The sequence below is a fragment of the Symphalangus syndactylus genome, chromosome 10 (assembly GCF_028878055.3).
Source record: "Symphalangus syndactylus isolate Jambi chromosome 10, NHGRI_mSymSyn1-v2.1_pri, whole genome shotgun sequence".
NCBI classification, from domain to species: domain Eukaryota; kingdom Metazoa; phylum Chordata; class Mammalia; order Primates; family Hylobatidae; genus Symphalangus; species Symphalangus syndactylus.
In genome coordinates, this window is record NC_072432.2 from 92,517,248 (window position 1) to 92,534,564 (window position 17,317).

The 17,317-nt window shown below is 38.8% G+C and overlaps 1 pseudogene; it reads right to left on the reverse strand.

Moving 5' to 3' along the window:
• Positions 1-15,967: 15,967 nt before the first annotated feature.
• Positions 15,968-16,085, reverse strand: LOC129492471 (uncharacterized; annotated as a pseudogene).
• Positions 16,086-17,317: the final 1,232 nt, after the last annotated feature.

Below are 17,317 nucleotides of genomic sequence, written 5' to 3' on the forward strand. Positions count from 1 at the left end.
GATTTGCATTGTCTTCTCAAATCCTTTTAGTGCAGCCTTCCAAATTAAAAAAGCTATGATGCAGAAAAGATAATCAAAATTACAAACTTACCCAATTTATAGAACATTTATCTCAAATATTATTCAGATTTTATTCTTATTTCTTCAGTTTTACTTGTATTCATGTTTGACCGTGTATATTTAGTTCTGTGTAATTTCAGCAGCTGTTCAGATTTCTGCATCCACCACCACAACACAGATAACCTGGTGAGACAAGCCAATGTCCTAACCCTGTTTTCCTAGTTGCCACGAGTGGGCTGGTGGTCCGAGTCAACTTGTGGTGTTTAAGTGAGGGGGAGGAAATGTTCTAGGGCTGGGATAAGCATGATGCAAATGTTCTAGGGCTGGGATACGCATGATGCACCATCTCTGAGCCAGAGATTCATTTCACTCAATCATGTATATATGTTAGAATATATACTCAAATGACATGTTCTGAATTCTGAGGAATCAAAATATGTGTACAGCAACATAAACATATTTATAAAGTAAATAATTTACTTTGAAAACCTACATATAAGAACAAAGAGTAAATAGTAAATTCTCAAAACATATACTGTAATTAGTTAGCTTAATGGTTGCCCATTAAATTTTACCATAGATCTTAGTTTTGCTGCTTCTCAGCAAAAAAGCCAGTCATGTGAAATCATGTAATTCTGAGATGTGTCATAGCTTGGCTTACCTGAAGATTTAATTCCTTGCCAGATGGATATGTATCTGGGCACGTATGAAGAAAAATCTACCTAATTATGAGATTGGTGAGATATGACCAGTTGTATATAATAGTAATGATAATGGTGATGCTAATAATTATAAGAACAGCTGTCCCTTTTTAGTGCTTCCTACATTGCCGGCATGGTTCTGGTTCTGACTACTTTTTGTATATTAACTCATTTAATTCTTACAGCAAGCCTATGAGATATATTACTGTGATAATTCCCATTGTAGAGATGAGAAGACTAGATGAGGTATTTTGCACAAGACCACTCAGTTATCTATATATTTACAAAGCTATCTATATTTCTGTTTGAAACCAGCCCTAGACGCTACACCCTAAACCATTATGCCATGTTACTCTTTTATCCTGTGTGATATTTGATTTCTCTGTATATTAATATTAACACAGATGGCCAGACATGGTGGCTCATGCCTGTAATCCCAGCACTTTAGGAGGCCAAGGCAGGTGGATCACCTGAGGTCAGGAGTTTGAGACCAGCCTGACCAACATGATGAAACCCCATCTCTACTAAAAATACAAAAATTAGCTGGGCATGGTGGTGCATGCCTGTAATCCCAGCTACTTGGGAGACTGAGGCAGGAGAACTGCTTGAACCGGGGAGGCAGAAATTGCAGTGAGCCAAGAATGTGCCATTGCACTCCAGCCTGGGCAACAAGAGTGAAATTCCATCTCAAAAAAACAAAAAAATTTAAAAATATATATTAACACAGACATACAGGGGAATGAAAATACAGAAAAATTGTACATAAGAAATTATAAACAGAAGATTTCTGTATATAAGATTTGTATACAATTATATACAGAAATTATATAGAGGAAATCATATTCAGGAAAGTTCATGTGTTTTCAAGTTTGGGATTATTGCTGGAAGCTCATGAGGCTCCAAGCAGGTCTTGTCTGGGAGTGTGCTCTCTTCAGAGAGGTTTGCTTTTGCTTCTGCTGGTGCCCCAGCAGTGTTACCAACTGAAGATTATTTTTATTTATATTTTTAGGTTTTTGTTTTTCAAGTCTGTATGTATTTTAAATATGAACGCGTAAATGATGAGGACAAGACTTGATTATTGTGAGAAACACACTCACCCATCCAAACCCAAAGAATGGACTCAGAAGCACAAAGAATAGCAAAAGTAAGACTTTTAATAACGGTGTTGCAAGATCGAGTGGTAGGCAGGTACATCCGGGGCAACTACAGCAACTAATTTATCTCCTAGCATGCAAGTCCCTCCCCCAGTTCCTCACTGGTCAATTACTATGGGGTTACAATCTTCCCAGATGTCACCTAAGTTTTATTATCCCCCTTATAAAGTTATACCCCAGTCCCCTTCCCTGCTTAAGTTTTGATTTCCCAATAACGAAACTTTCTTCCCTTTTATGGGCTGACGCCGCCTCAACATTCTGTTCACTTATCACGACTTTCTAATAGCATGAGCCATGCAGTTTTTTACATCCTCAGGCTGGCTGCCAGTGCTAGATTTATCATGCCTTGAAAATGGACCATTTAAAATATTTTCTCTCAAATTCTCTCTGCTTTTCTATTTACTTCCTCTGGTCTCATTTTCATCTAAACCCTCCTTGTCCTAGAATCACTCTAGAAGCCATTTACTTTCTTCTTCATAGGAGAGTGCGTTTAGTTTCTAATAGTAGAAAGTTATTTTGATGGTAAGTCATGGGCATTTGCTTATTAATAGGTGTTTCAATTAATCTCTGTGCTAATCCCCTCACACAGGGATAATACATCATCCCACTTCTGTTAAGATTCCTGCCACAATTATGACATCTGTGGGGGATGTCATAATAAATAGGGGGATAATAAAACTTAGGTGACATCTGGGAAGATTGTAACCCCATAGTAATTGACCAATGAGGAACTGGGGGAGGGACTTGCATGCTAGGTGATAAATTAGTTGCTGTAGTTGCCCCGGATGTACCTGCCTACCACTCGATCTTGCAACACCGTTGCTTGCAACACCACGCTTTCCATTTTCCAAATCAACTTTCTAGCCAACCCATAAATGGGTCACCAATTCCAGCATTTTCTGCCAGTTTGTTGGCTAGAGTTGTCATTCCTTGTAAAGCTTTTGTGATGGTCCCATCTAGGGACCATTGGTCCCTAGTATTGTTGGGAATGAAAGTACATTTCCCACCCAGCATAACACATATGTCCCCTTTATCTGCTAATATTATGTTTAGTGCAAGCCTCTTTTCCCAGGCCATTTGGCTGGTGGCATCTAACTGGCTAGCTACCCCCTTTGAGGGTGTCCCAAGTATAATTGATGATTCTGTTGATTATAATAGATGTAGTTAATCCAATCCACATTATTATTAATAGTTGACCACCAGAAAAGTGGTGACTCAAACCCAGCAACTATTTGGTTTTGGGCCTTAAATTCATTAGGCACCCCCCTAGGGACTCCTATTGAGTCAACATGTGTATTGAGATCAAAAGAATTTGTTAAATCTCTCCAGTTTGGGTGGCCGTGTGTATTTTCAAGTATCTTATGGAATGCCAGGGTGAAGTGAATATCCAATTGGACTAACGCACAAGTCCCAGTTCAATTGGATGGTAAAAGGTTACGGAGGTTCCTTTTCCCACAATACCACCAGACATCAGCCCGAGGTATATGGACAGCTGAGTAATTGCCATTGCTTGACTCAACAGTGATGTTTAGGATGTGGGTACAAGACGAGAGTTCTCCCATGGGCTTATTGAATTCTCCCCTCCACCTAGAGAGGCAAAAGGAGTGGTTTATATTCCCTGTAGAGAATGAGGGGATTGCTCTGGGATCCGGCCTCCACAATATGGAAAAGAACAAGGACAGACTCGTACAAGTCTTATTTCCCAATGCATCCTTGTCGTGGTATGGAGCCAACATGCAACACCTTCCTTTAAAGTTAACTCTAAGAAAAATCTAAAAAGAAATCATGCGCTGTCCCCATTTCTGGAAGTTAATATGGCTAGAATGGACTCCTATACAAAGAGCAGACCGTCAAAACTTGGTATTCCATCCTAAGGGAAACAGAACCACCTGTGCCTGAGGTCGTCTGTAGCCATACATAGCAGTTACTCTTGTCAAGGGCTTGCACTGAAAATGTGACCAATTTGACCCAGGCATTCACACAGCCATATCCTGTCTCAATTTCTTTCTTTCTTTTTTTTTTTTTTTTTTTTGAGATGGAGTCTTGCTTTGTTGCCAGGCTGGAGTGCAGTGGCTCGATCTCGGCTCACTGCAACCTCCGCCTCCCAGGTTCAAGCGATTCTCCTGCCTCAGCCTCCCAAGTAGCTGGGACTACAGGTGCGTGCCACCATGCCCAGCTAATTTTTGTAGTTTTAGTAGAGACAGGGTTTCACCATGTAGGCCAGGATGGTCTCGATTTCTTGACCTTGTGATCTGCCCACTTTGGCCTCCCAAAGTGCTGGGATTACAGGAGTGAGCCACTGCATCCAGCCCTGTCTCAATTTCTAAGGTTTGCATTAAATCCTTTACCTCAATTATTTTTACCCTTTTAGGGTCATTATTTGCTGGACCAAACTATTAGGGCCTGGGGTTAGGGTGTCCCAAGCAAATGGGAGGTTGAGTTTTTGATTAGTTTGAGAACAAATCACCCTGAAGTCATTTTTCCCTGTGATGTCTGCCCCTAACCCATATACCTGAGATGCTACTTTTGGTTCTTGGTCTAGAACAGCTGGATTGTTAATGGTTATGGGTATAGGATTGCATTCTAAATTCTGGTAGTTATTTGGCTGGGAGCCCTTGGACATATGTAGTTTATTTTTTAAGGGTCCCCAGCTCAGAGTTACCCACACCATGTTTACTGTTCAACCCTGAAATTGGGTAGTCCACCATACATCATCCCTGCTGGGGCAAGGTGATGCCTTACTGTAACCTGTATCTGGTTCAGGGCACAGATATTTATTTGCCTGCAAGAGCTGTCTCTGATTTTCTAAATTCCCACAAGGTAAAACTTGGCAGGCATTAAATTTTATACTCTGGGGTTCTACTGTTTTGGTCACATTAATTATCAACCTGATTGAGTAGGGCAGAGTCCCCTGCCAGTTTCCATTTTGACGTTTTGCTCTTTGTATAGTACTCCATCCTGGCCATATTAACTTCTAGAAATGGGGTCAGTCCATGTTTTCTTTTTAGATTTTTCTTACAGTTAACTTTAAGGATTTCTTAGGTGACCAATGCACTTTCCAGTGATCTTTTTCCCTCCCTTCAAGGGTCTCTTTTAGCAGTCCCTTGACTCAAGTATAGTGAGTCCACCCCCATTCAGCTGTTCACATGGCAGTCTCAGTGGTCAGGAGCCCTTGATAGGGATCTTTCCAGCTTTGGTGGAGCTTGTCCTCTTTCCAGCTCTTAATCAGCACCAAGTTGTCAGGCTGGACGTGGTGAACCATGAACTTAACTGCTGTAGCTTCCCCAGGTGTGCCTGTCTACCAGACACTTGATCTTGAGTTTGAGTCAGAAGTCCTTTTAACCTAAGGGATGGCAGGGTGGAGGATATGGCCAGTATATAATTTCTTAAAAATTAGTCCTTGGTAGCTTGGGTGACAGAGTTAGACTCTGTCTCAAAAAAAAAAAAAAAAAAAAAAAATTAGTCCTTGGTTTCCATAGTAGGAAGATCTGTAGCCCTGCACAAATATGGGAGTCCATATAGTAAGTCATAGGGGGATAATCCCAAGTATTCTCTTGGGCCTAATCCTCAGGAGTGCTATTTGGAGATATTTGGTCCAAGTCATTTTAGTTTCTAAGATTAGTTTGGTAGTATGCTTTTTGAGTGTTTATTTCATTCTTTCTACCTTTCCAGAGAAGGGGGATGCCAAGGGGAGTAATAACCCCATTTAATTTGTAAACTTTCCATAATTTCCATTAACACCATTGAGGTAAAGTGGCTCCCATTGTCTGAATCAATATTTTCCACCAGGCCAAATCTAGGTACAATCTGTTCTAATATTATTTTGACCACATTTCTGGCAGTGGCTATTGGAAGGGGAAAGTCTTCCACCCAGCCAGAAAGGAGATCTACGATCACCAGTAAATACTTTAGTCTTCCAACTTTGGGCATTTCTGTGAAATCTACTTGAATGCTTTGAAATCGTCTTAGTCCAGGAGGTCTTCCTCCCATGGCCTGTTTTCTAATCACCTTTTTCTTCATCTTTTGACAAGTTACACAAGTTCCACATACTTTTTTAGTGAGGGTATAAATTCCTATACACACATAATTTCTAAGTATTGCATTACACAGAGCCTGGGGTCCCTAGTGACTCCCTTTGTATAATATAGACATTCATTCTTTCATCAGGGGTTTACTGACACTAGCTGTCTCACACTGTCCACCTTTATCTCGGCTGTCTGCTCCAGTTCTGTGACTCCTGCTGCCCCTATGCCTGCAGCTGCACTCCCTGGTCTGCAAGGCCATCTCTTAGTAACAAAGTTAGCCTTCAAAAGGCCTTGCCCTACTGGATCCTCCAGATCTAATCCAGAGTATTTTCCATCTGATCTCTGAGCCTCTGCAGGAATGCAGAGGGAGTTTCCTCTTTTTCTTACTGAATTTCGAATGCCTTTGAGACATATTGTGTTCAAGAGTGGACTCTTTGATCCCTTTAATTACTAGTTCCCTGAGGTTCTGCATTTGGGCCTGGTCCCTGGGATCATTATTATCCCATTTGGGTTCTACATTTGGAAATTTTTGTTTGGCTGGCAACACTCCTTGCCCAGGAGGGTGTTGCCTCTCCCAGCTAGTCATGACCACTCTCCTGATCATTCTCCTTTCTTCTCCTGTGAACAGGATATTCATGATTGACATCAATTCAGCCCAGGTGTAAAAGCTGGTCTGCTAAACCAAGGGGGTCTTCTAGGAGTGGTTTCATTTCCCTCTTGAAATTCCTAACTTCAGTACTTGTAAGAGGAGCATTTACAAAGCCAATCCCTCCCCATCCCATGGGAACTTCCCTAAGAGGGAACATGCTAGATATCTGCTGTGTGGAAGGGATAGGGAAGTTCTCAGTATCCCTCTTACACTGTTCTAATTCTTTTCTTAAATTTGGATAAGGATTTAAGGGAGCATTTGGTTCAGCTCCCCCATGGTCTCCAGGTCACCTTCCTCTAACCCTCCTGTTGCCCCTTGATATTCTTATGCCCAATTTTGTGAGACATAGGCAGGGGGCAAGCATGATAGGGGGTCCCAAGGCTTTTCAGTGGATGAGGGCTCTTTACTAGGCTTTTCTTCTTCTTCTTTGAGGGCGAACATGGCAGCTGATTCCTTGATCCAGCAGAAAGCGTAACCTATCTCTTCTTGTGACGGTGCGGTTTTATCATTCACACAGAGAATTAAAGTTTGGCATACCCAATCTTCATCTGAGCCAAACTTAGGCCAAAAGACTGTGGGCTTATGAATGGGGTCTTTGGGCCAGATAAAACAGCAATACTTTATCATCTTTTGCTATTTCTTGTCCCTGGTTCGAGGTTGTCCCTCCAAACCTGCAACATTCTCCCCAAAGGACTATCTGGGGGAATGTCAGAGGGAGTCTCTTTGGCTCCCTCCTTCCTTTGTCTCCTATGCCTAGAATTCCTGTTTCCCATTTTCAGTCTCTGTGTCTGAGCTTTTCCCTGTGTACTCAGCACCTGCTACTGGAGGTTTCTTGCACACTCCAAGAATTGTTTTGTCCATGTCCGGCCATGTTTCCCTTGCAGGAGAACAGAACTGCAGATTGGGACTCCGCACTCGCTTTGTATGCTGGATACGTCTCAGTTACACACACTTAACCTCCAAAAATGCCCAACCACCATGGCACTACTTACAGTCCAATTTTCCTACTTCGGCTCATACATGAAGTTGCCTGGTTGCTGTGGTGCTTGCTTTTCTCCCTGTGTCACTTCCAATGCCTCCTGAATAACAGTCTCAGTTTTGTCTATGGCCTCTGTCAGGAGCCAGGGTGCCCAGACAGACCGGGCCACCTACACTGGGTGGGATATATCTCCTTTCTCAGCTAGAGTCCTGCTCCACACAGGCACAGAGATCCCAGACGAGCCCTCACATTTGTAGAAAACATGCTCACCCATCCAAACCCAAAGAATGGACTCAGAGGCACAAAGAACAGAGAAAGTGAGACTTTTAATAGCAGTTTTGCAAGATCAAGTGTCTGGTAGGCAGGCATACCTGGGGCAGCTACAGCAAGTAATTTATCTCCTAGCATGCAAGTCCCTCCCCTAGTTCCTAATGGGTCAAGTACTATGGCGTTACAATCTTCCCAGATGTCTCCTAAGTTTCATTATCCCCCTTATAAGTTTATACCCCAGTCCCCCTTCCCTGTTAAGTTTTGATTTCCCAATAATGAAACTTTCTTCTCTTTTGTGGGTTGATCCCTCCTCTACATTCTGTTCACTTATCATGACTTTCTAACAGAATGAGCCATGAGGTTTGTTACATCCACAGGCTGGCTGCCAGTGCTAGATTTATCATGCCTTGAAAATGGACCATCTAAAATATTTTCTCACAATTATGAATTCTCAGAGGACAAACCTTTAGCACAGGCCCAGTGAGGCTTTCATTTACTTCTCATTTGCCAGTGGAAGAATGTTATCTATTCCACCCTTTATATTGGAATGTGTCCCTTTAAGGGTTCCCATTTTATTGGGGGTCTCTATTACAGTACCCTTCTTGCTCAAGCCCAAGCCCTCACAACTGCCTGGCCATGATTGGTAAATCAGATCCCCGTTCTAAGGAAGATGGGCAACTCTTTATCTTGCAGAAGCCAAAGACAGTGTTAGCCTTTTGTGTAACACTCAGATTTTTCTATTGTTTCTTACTTTTTGGCCCCATGGATTTCTCTAAATTTCCTTGGAGCTCAACTTTGCATGCATATAGGTTTTAATTACGCTTAGCTCAGCCTTTCAGGTTTTTACATGATACACTTTGCAACATTGTCAAATATGGATGTGACATAATTGTTAAAAACACATACAGATTTTAATGTAAGGAACACAGGAGAATGTTCTAACATCAACATAAAAATTAAAATAATGTTCTGGTTTTGAATTATGATTTTTGGCAATAATTTAAAAGGTACTCCTTCATTCTCTATTTGAAAAGACGTGTATGATATTTATGTCATCATACTATAGAATTTCAAAACCTTTGAAAATGTTTCTTTCCAATACTGTTTCATTATCCCAGCCTATATCTGTCTCCCATGCTGGATGCTTCCTGCCCTCAAACGTCAGACTCCAAGTTCTTCAGTTTTGAGACTCAGACTGCTTCTCCTTGCTCCCCAAGCTTGCAGGCAGCCCATTGTAGGACCTTGTGATTGTGTAAGTTAATACTTAATAAGCTCCCCTTTATAATAAATAAATATATATATATTTATATATCCTATTAGTTCTGTTCCTCTAGGGAAACCTAATACTAATATAGGTAACCAATCATTAAATTATTATAATAGCAGCTGTTTTGCAATCCAGGCACAAAAATTTATCTTGGAGAAATTACTAAAACTGATTTTCTTGAAAGTTTCAAAAACGTGTTTTCTCAGTTGTCTTAGCTAACAGTAACTATTATTTGTTCTATTTTTGTTAAAATCTAGGTCTAAGAAAAACAGATTTAAAAGATAATGTTAGAAACTCTTGCTTATGCAAGGATAGGCAGATGAGAAATGCCAGAGAGAATCAGTTAGAAAGACAACATATTATTTATTTAGATTTGTGAAATTATTGCTACTGGAATTAAATAATTAAAAATTAAATTTTAGTTAGTAATTATATTTAATTTATTAATTTATTTATGTATTTATTACTTATATTTATAATCATAATTATATAATTATTTATTATTATTATTTAATAATTTAATAATAACTTAAATATTCATTTAATTTGGTGAATTCTTTTCCCCCCCCTCCCTGACATAAAACTAAATAAAACAAGTCTACAAAATGGGACAGCAGTAGTTCATTGCTTTCTCTACTGAAATATACTATCTCCTTAGCCTAATTATGCTACTACTAATCTATAAATTTTAATGACTAGTACCAAAATATTTTAGAGTTAGAAGGAATATTGAGGACTACCTGCATTACATTCTAATCTACAAATGAGAAAACAGAGAGGCCAAGGTCATGTGTCCAAAGTTACACTGAGCACAAATAGTAGAAACAGGACTGCAAATTACAGATTCCTTTTATCCCCCAGCATTCTTGCAATCACACAAAAAATTTAAGAGTTTTTTTTTTTTTTTTTTTTTTTTTTTTTTTTTTTTTTTTGAGATGGATCTCACTCTATCACCCAGGCTTGAGTGCAGAGCTGCAATCTTGGCTCACTGCAACTTCCGCCTCCCACGTTCAAGCAATTCTCCTGCCTCAGCCTCCCAAGTAGCTGGGACTACAGGCGCACACCACCACACCCAGCTAATTTTTTGTACTTTAGTAGAGACGGGATTTCACCTTGTTGCCAAGGCTGGTTTCAAACTCCTGAGCTCAGGCAATCCGCCTGCCTTGGCCTCCCAAAGTGCTAGGATTACAGGTGCGAGCCACTGAGCCCGGCCTTAATGTGCAATCTTTTATAACAATGGTTAATAGAAAATTTTTAAAGATTTGTTTCAAATTTATCTACTGTTGTAAATTAATTGTAAGCAAATGCTAACATAGCACATCTCAACAATACTGACTGATCTCACAGCAATCTTCTACTTACGAAGGCAAAACTAAATTACTATATTACAAAAACAAAAGCATTTAAAATACCTGTCATCTATGAGGTATTTCAATTTACTCATCCATTCATTTATTGATGCAGTCATATTTTTCACAGCCACCATTCACATCGAGTTTAATTTCATTTATTAAGATACATTTTTAGATTATTTTGTGAAAGATACTTATTGTTTGACAGATTCACTTGCATTGAAAAATTTAATTGTTGGTCATTCAAAGAATATCAGATGATCATAGACAGACTCAAACCATTACCTTGATGAAGGCAAAGAACTATAGCTAATGGGCAGCCAAATACTATTTTGTCCAGATGTGACCTAGCCTGCCTGTTTGTCTGACAGATAACATGGAATAGACAATATGTCTGGAGATGTGGGAATATTTTATTCATAGTTCTGGCAGACTCAGTCAGTTATAAAAATTATTCTGGGTACAACTACTATATTTCCTATATCCTTGAATTGTTTGTTCTTATTTTCCCATATATTATAACATTTCAATATTTCTGTTTGTTTTCCGTGTCTGTATAGCGCTCTCTGTTCTGTCTTGTTTTGTGTATTCCTGTCTACCTGTAATTTTTGCCACTTGTTTAAGATACGGCCATAGGACCTTCCTAGATATGGAAATCAGAGAAATGTGGTGCCGTTTTCTTAACTGATAGCAAATTAATATTGTTGGCCTTTTGAGAGATCATTGTATACTATCACTGTTCTTTGCCTGTGAAAGAAATCACTTGAGAGATAGGCAAAGGAGTAAAACTGACGCCATCATTAACCTGATAAAGCTGTGTAGAGGACAAGGCTTCATTTTCTAGCAATAATAAGTTTGCAAAAGGGTGCTGAATCAGAATTACTCTGTCTCAGGCAGAGCTGGAAAAAACCACAGCCCTTTATTCTAGAGGCCTACCACCATAAACCTCACTCCCTGAGAAACCTAGGAATTCGCGCTGGCTGTTAACAGGCTATCTGTCCAAAGGGAAACACAGCTGAGCTACTCATACCCATGTTCTTTGCTCAAACTCCCCAGAACAATCATTTATCCCTGATCCCTGAGGCAAGTAAATGAGGAAACAGGTAAAGATCAGAAGTCTTCCCTAATGCCAGTACCTCTACATGGAAATAGCAGCAATGAAGAGTAATTTTGGTAGAGGTTTTGCTTGTCCCCTTAAGTCTCTTCTTCTTCCATGATTTTCACTGATTCCACATGAAACCTGGAATACACAAAATATTTCTGACCTTTCTATGTAACTAGGTTTGGAGATATGGTAAAGTTCTGTCCCATTAGGTGTTAATTGTCTAATGGGTACTTTAACAGATAATTGGCACATACCTTTCCTTGATTCTTTCTTCATTCCTGCTGGATACATGAGAAAACCATTGTTTTAAAAAATATGTCCAAGAGTTGATAAGCTTAACTGAGCAATTTATTTAAAGTTGAATAACCTAATAGAGTTTTAAAGTTTTTTTCTGGTTATTTTTATATAGTTTATATGACATTATTTATATTAGTATAAATGGAATAGATTATTTGCAAATGGTTCCCTATAATTTGGCATGTTGTTATACTTGAATATAAACAGGGAGAATTGCCTTCATACTATTACTTCCCCTTTTTAATTTCCTCTCCCTTGATTTTCAGATGAACCAAGTCTTTCAGCATCTTCCTAAAATGTGAGAAAACCTCCCAAGCACCGATAACGTAAAAAATGTAGTTATTTTCTCTTTAACTGGTTTACAAGTCATCAGTGAAGAGACACCACTATGTAAAATTCATTTATCTGAATCTAGTATTTTCAGTTTACCGTACATTCCCAATAAAACATAATCATCCCTAGTATAGAAAACGTTGTCACCGAACAAACTCAAATTTCTATGGAGGACTAGTGAAGTGAGTTAGTACTACCAGGGGCTCCCTCAAACTGAAGACCACAAATGGCATCTAAAGGGAGAAACTAATATTTAGCACTGGCAGATTGTCCCATTAGAGCATGTGAACAGATTGCCAGGCAGCATAGGCTAGATTACGCTATGGTGACAATCTCAAAGTTTTAGTGGCTTATAAAAATAAAGGTTTATTATTTACTTATGTCCTTTGTAGGTCATCAAGACACTTTTGTTCATCACAGTCACTCAAGGGCCTGTTCTAGAAAAGACCTCATCTTGACCCAGTCTTTCCTAAGTACTAAGGCAGGGGAAAATGGACACAGGCATGGGGAAGCAAATATGACAACACAGGCACTAGTTCTTAACATTTCTTCCCCAAAGTGACACACATTACTTACAGTTACAATTCACTGGCCAAAGAAAGTCATATGAATAAAATCAACTTCAAATGACCAAAAAAATGCAATCTTATCATCTTCCTCGAAGGGTAGAAAATAGCTGGTAAATCGGACTAATGACTGTCTCATATATGTTCTGTTTCTTATGTTTATTTGGTTTGTTTTCATGAATTCTACTTCACTACTGGCTTTGAATTTATCATTTAATTTTTATCAGCTAACATCATAGTTTATTAAGGTTTATTTAGCAACTGAGTAATGGTAGTAAAAGGCCCTGAGAATTGATGTCAGTAAGGGAGATGAAAGACATATAGAGAAGTTGCTTGATTGCACACTGGCAGAGGTGTCATAGATATACCTCTACTCACTTCAAAATGTCGTCTGCCTTAAATGGTTAAAGTTTAGAAAACTGTTAAAAACCAAGTGTTGGTAAGAGTGTGGAGTAACTTGACTTATACTTACCGTACATAAGACATAAACTTACTCTAAAATTCAGCCAGTTTCCTCTTAGATGAATACTCAGAAGAAGTGCAAATGTTTACCAGATTTTGTGTACAATAATATTTGTAGTAGCTATATTCATAACTCCAATGCAAACATCCTAAATGCCATCAATAGAGAAATGGACAATTAATATGTATTATACTCACACAATGGAATACTGCACAGGAATGAAAATGAGAAACTACTGATGTGCAATATAACATGGATAACCTTCAGAAGTTATCTCTATTAGTATGATCTCTCCAGCAAAATAGAATAAACAGGATAGCTTTAGACAAAGATGTACATGTAGGCTTATCATAAGAAATTGGCTCTTGTGGTTATGAAGGCTGAGAAGTTCCATGATCTTCAGAGAGAAAACTGGAGACACAGGAGAGTCAATGCTATAGTTCCAATCTGAGCCTGAAAGCTTCAGGTGAGCTGATGGTGTAGGCTTCAGTCCAAGCCCAAGTCTGAAAGCAGAAGAAGACCATGTCTCACGTAGAAGACAGGTAGAGAGAGAGTGAATTCTCTCCGAGCTTACCTTTTTGTTCTGTTTAGGCCTCCAACAGATTGGATGAGGTGCAACTACATTTAGGTGGACAATCTACTTTATTCAGTCTAACAATTAAAATGTTAATCTTCTCCATAAACACCTTCACACCCAGTATGTTTAACTAAATATCTGAGTACCCTATGGTCAAGTCAAAGTGACACACAAAATTCAGTGTTACGCTATATTAAGTGAAAGAAGCAAGAGTCAAAAGAATATACCCTGGATGATTTCATTTGATGAGTTCAATATAGATCAAAATAATGACTTGAAGATAGAAGTGAGCATTGTGGCCACCTCTTTAGAGTGTGCTGAATGGTATAGCACAGAAGAAAACATTTTGGAGTATTGAAATGTTCTATATCCATCTAGTTGATACATGGGTGTATGTATAACACTGAAAAAATATTTAACTTGCTTATTTAAATTTGCACACATTACAAATTGTATGTTATACCTCAGTTTAAAAACGATATATTTGTCCTTTCATAAAAACAATAATTATTCAGCTATGCATAAATGAAAATAGCTCTGGGAGAGTTCAAGATTCTATTTAAGAAGGTGCAGCCACATAGTGGGGCAATAGAACCAGCCTGAGCAACAAAGTGAGACTCTCTCTCAAAAAAAAAAAAAAAAAAAAAAAAAAAAAATAGAGTGCTCCAACAGCAGGCTTGATCATGCAGAAGAAAGAATCAGCAAATGTTAAGGTAGACCACTTGAAATTATCCAGTAGGAAGAGAAAAAGGAAAAACAGTAAAGAAAACCTAAGTGACTTATGAAGCACACTGAAGTGAACCAACACATTTATAATGTGAATTCATGGAGAAGAGAAAAAGAAAGAAATATAAATCTCATTTAAAGATGTAATAACAGAAAGCATCCCAGATCTGGAGAGGGAAATAGACATCCAGACTGAAGAAGCTCATGGGACCCTAAATAGATTGAAAAGAAAGAGGTCTACATTCAGACATAACAAAATTGAACTGAGAAATTAAAAAACAGAAAATTTTGAAAGCAGCTAGAGTAAAACAACTCATCACACACCAGGGAAACCCTATGAGAATATGAAGTATTGCTCAACAGAAATTTTGAAGGTCGAGAAAGAGTAGAAGGACTTATTTAAAATACTAAAAAAAAAGAAAATTGTGAAGTGAAGATAGTCTTCCCCAGAAAAACATACACTGAATATAAATTTTCACTACTAGATCTGCTTTGTAAGAAATACATAAGGAATTTTTTCAAGTGGAATTGAAGACACACTAAACATCAATATAAAAGCACATGAAAATATAAATCACACCAGTAAAGGTAAATACATAATCAAATACAGGATAATATAAAACTATTGCTGGTGCGCAAATTTTCTATAACCTTAATATGAACGTTAAAGAACAAAATATTAAAAATATAACCACAAAAATTTAGTAATTTATTCCTATATTAGTCTGTTCTCACACTGCTAATAAAGACATACCTGAGACTGGGTAATTTATAAAGGAAACAGGTTTTTTTATTATTATTATACTTTAAGTTCTGGGTTACATGTGCAGAACGTGCAGTTTTGTTACATAGGTATACGTGTGCCCTGGTGGTTTGCTGCACCCATCAACCCATCACCTACATTAGGTATTTCCCCTAATGCTATACCTCCCCTAGCCCCCCACCTGCTGACAGGCCCCAGTGTGTGATGTTCCCCTCCATGTGTCCATGTGTTCTCATGGACTTGTTCAACTCCCACTTATGAGTGAGAACATGCGGTGTTTGGTTTTCTGATCTTGTGATAACTTGCTGAGAATGATGGTTTCCAGCTTCATCCATGTCCCTGCAAAGGACATTAACTCATCCTTTTTTATGGCTGCATAGTATTCCATGGTGTGTATGTGCCACATTTTCTTAATCCAGTCTATCACTGATGGACATTTGGATTGGTTCCAAGTCTTTGCTATTGTGAATAGTGCCACAATAAACATACATGTGCATGTGTCTTTATTGTAGAATGATTTATAGTCCTTTGGGTATATGCCCAGTAATGGGATTGCTGGGTTAAATGTTATTTCTAGTTCTAGATCCTTGAGGAATCACCACACAGTCTTCCCAATGGTTGAAATAATTTATACTCCCACCAACAGTGTAAAAAGCACTCCTATTTTTCCACAACCTCTCCAGCATCTGTTGTTTCCTGACTTTTTAATGAACACCATTCTGGGAAAAGTTTTTCAATTAGCAATAATTGCACCTCGGATAGACCTCATTAGCTATGATACTGCCACCGCGCAAAGCTAATGAACACCATTCTAACTGCCATGAGATGATATGTAATTGTGGTCGATTTGCATTTCTCTAATGACCAGTGATGATGAGCATTTTTTCATATGTCTGTTGGCTGCATAAATGTCTTCTTTTGAGAAGCGTGTGTTCATATCCTTTGCCCATTTTTTGATGGGGTTGTTTTTTTCTTGTAAATTTGTTTAAGTTCTTTGTAGATTCTGGAAATTAGTCCTTTGTCAGATGGATAGATTACAAAAATTTTCTTCCATTCTGTAGGTTGCCTGCTCACTCTGATGACAGTTTCTTTTCTTGTGCAGAAGCTCTTTAGTTTAATTAGATCCCATTTGTCAATTTTGTCTTTTGTTGTCATTGTTTTTGGTGTTTTAGACATGAAGTCTTTGCCCATGCATATACCTGAATGGTATTGTCCAGGTTTTCTTCTAGGATTTTTATGGTCCTATGTCTTACATTTAAGTCTTTGATCCATCGTCAGTTGATTTTTGCATAAGGTGTAAGGAAGGGGTCCAGTTTCAGTTTTCTGCATATGGCTAGCCCTCTTAGCACAGCGGGCAGTGCATCAGTCTCATAATCTGAAGGAAAGAGGTTTTACTGACTCACAGGTCTGCATGGCTGGCGAGGCCAGAGGAAACTTACAATCATTGCAGAAGGAGAAACAAACACGTCCTTCTTCACATGGTGGCAGCAAGGAGAAGTGCCAAGCAAAAGGAGAAAAAGCCCCTTATAAAACTACCAGATCTTGTGAGAACTCACTCACTATCATGAGAACATGAGGATAACCACCCTCATGATTAAATTACCTCCCACTGGGTGCCTCCCCCACAACTCATGGGGATTATGGGAACTACATTTCAAGATGAGATTTGGGTGGGGACACAGTCAATCCATATCATTCCACCCTTGGCCCCTCCCAAATCTCATGTCCTCACATTTCAAACACAGTCATCCCCTTCCAACAGTCCCCCAAAGTCTTAACTCATTCCAGCATTAACCAAAAAGTCCAAGTCCAAAGTCTTATCTGAGACAAGGCAAGTCTATTCAGCCTATGAGCCTGTAAAATCAAAAGCAATTTAGTTACTTCCTAGATACAATGAGGGTACAGGCATTGGGTAAATATGTCCATTCCATATGGGAGAAATTGGCCAAAACAAAGGGACTAGAGGCCCCATGCAAGTCTGAAATCCAATAGGGCAGTCATCAAACCTTAAAGTTCAAAAATGATCTCCT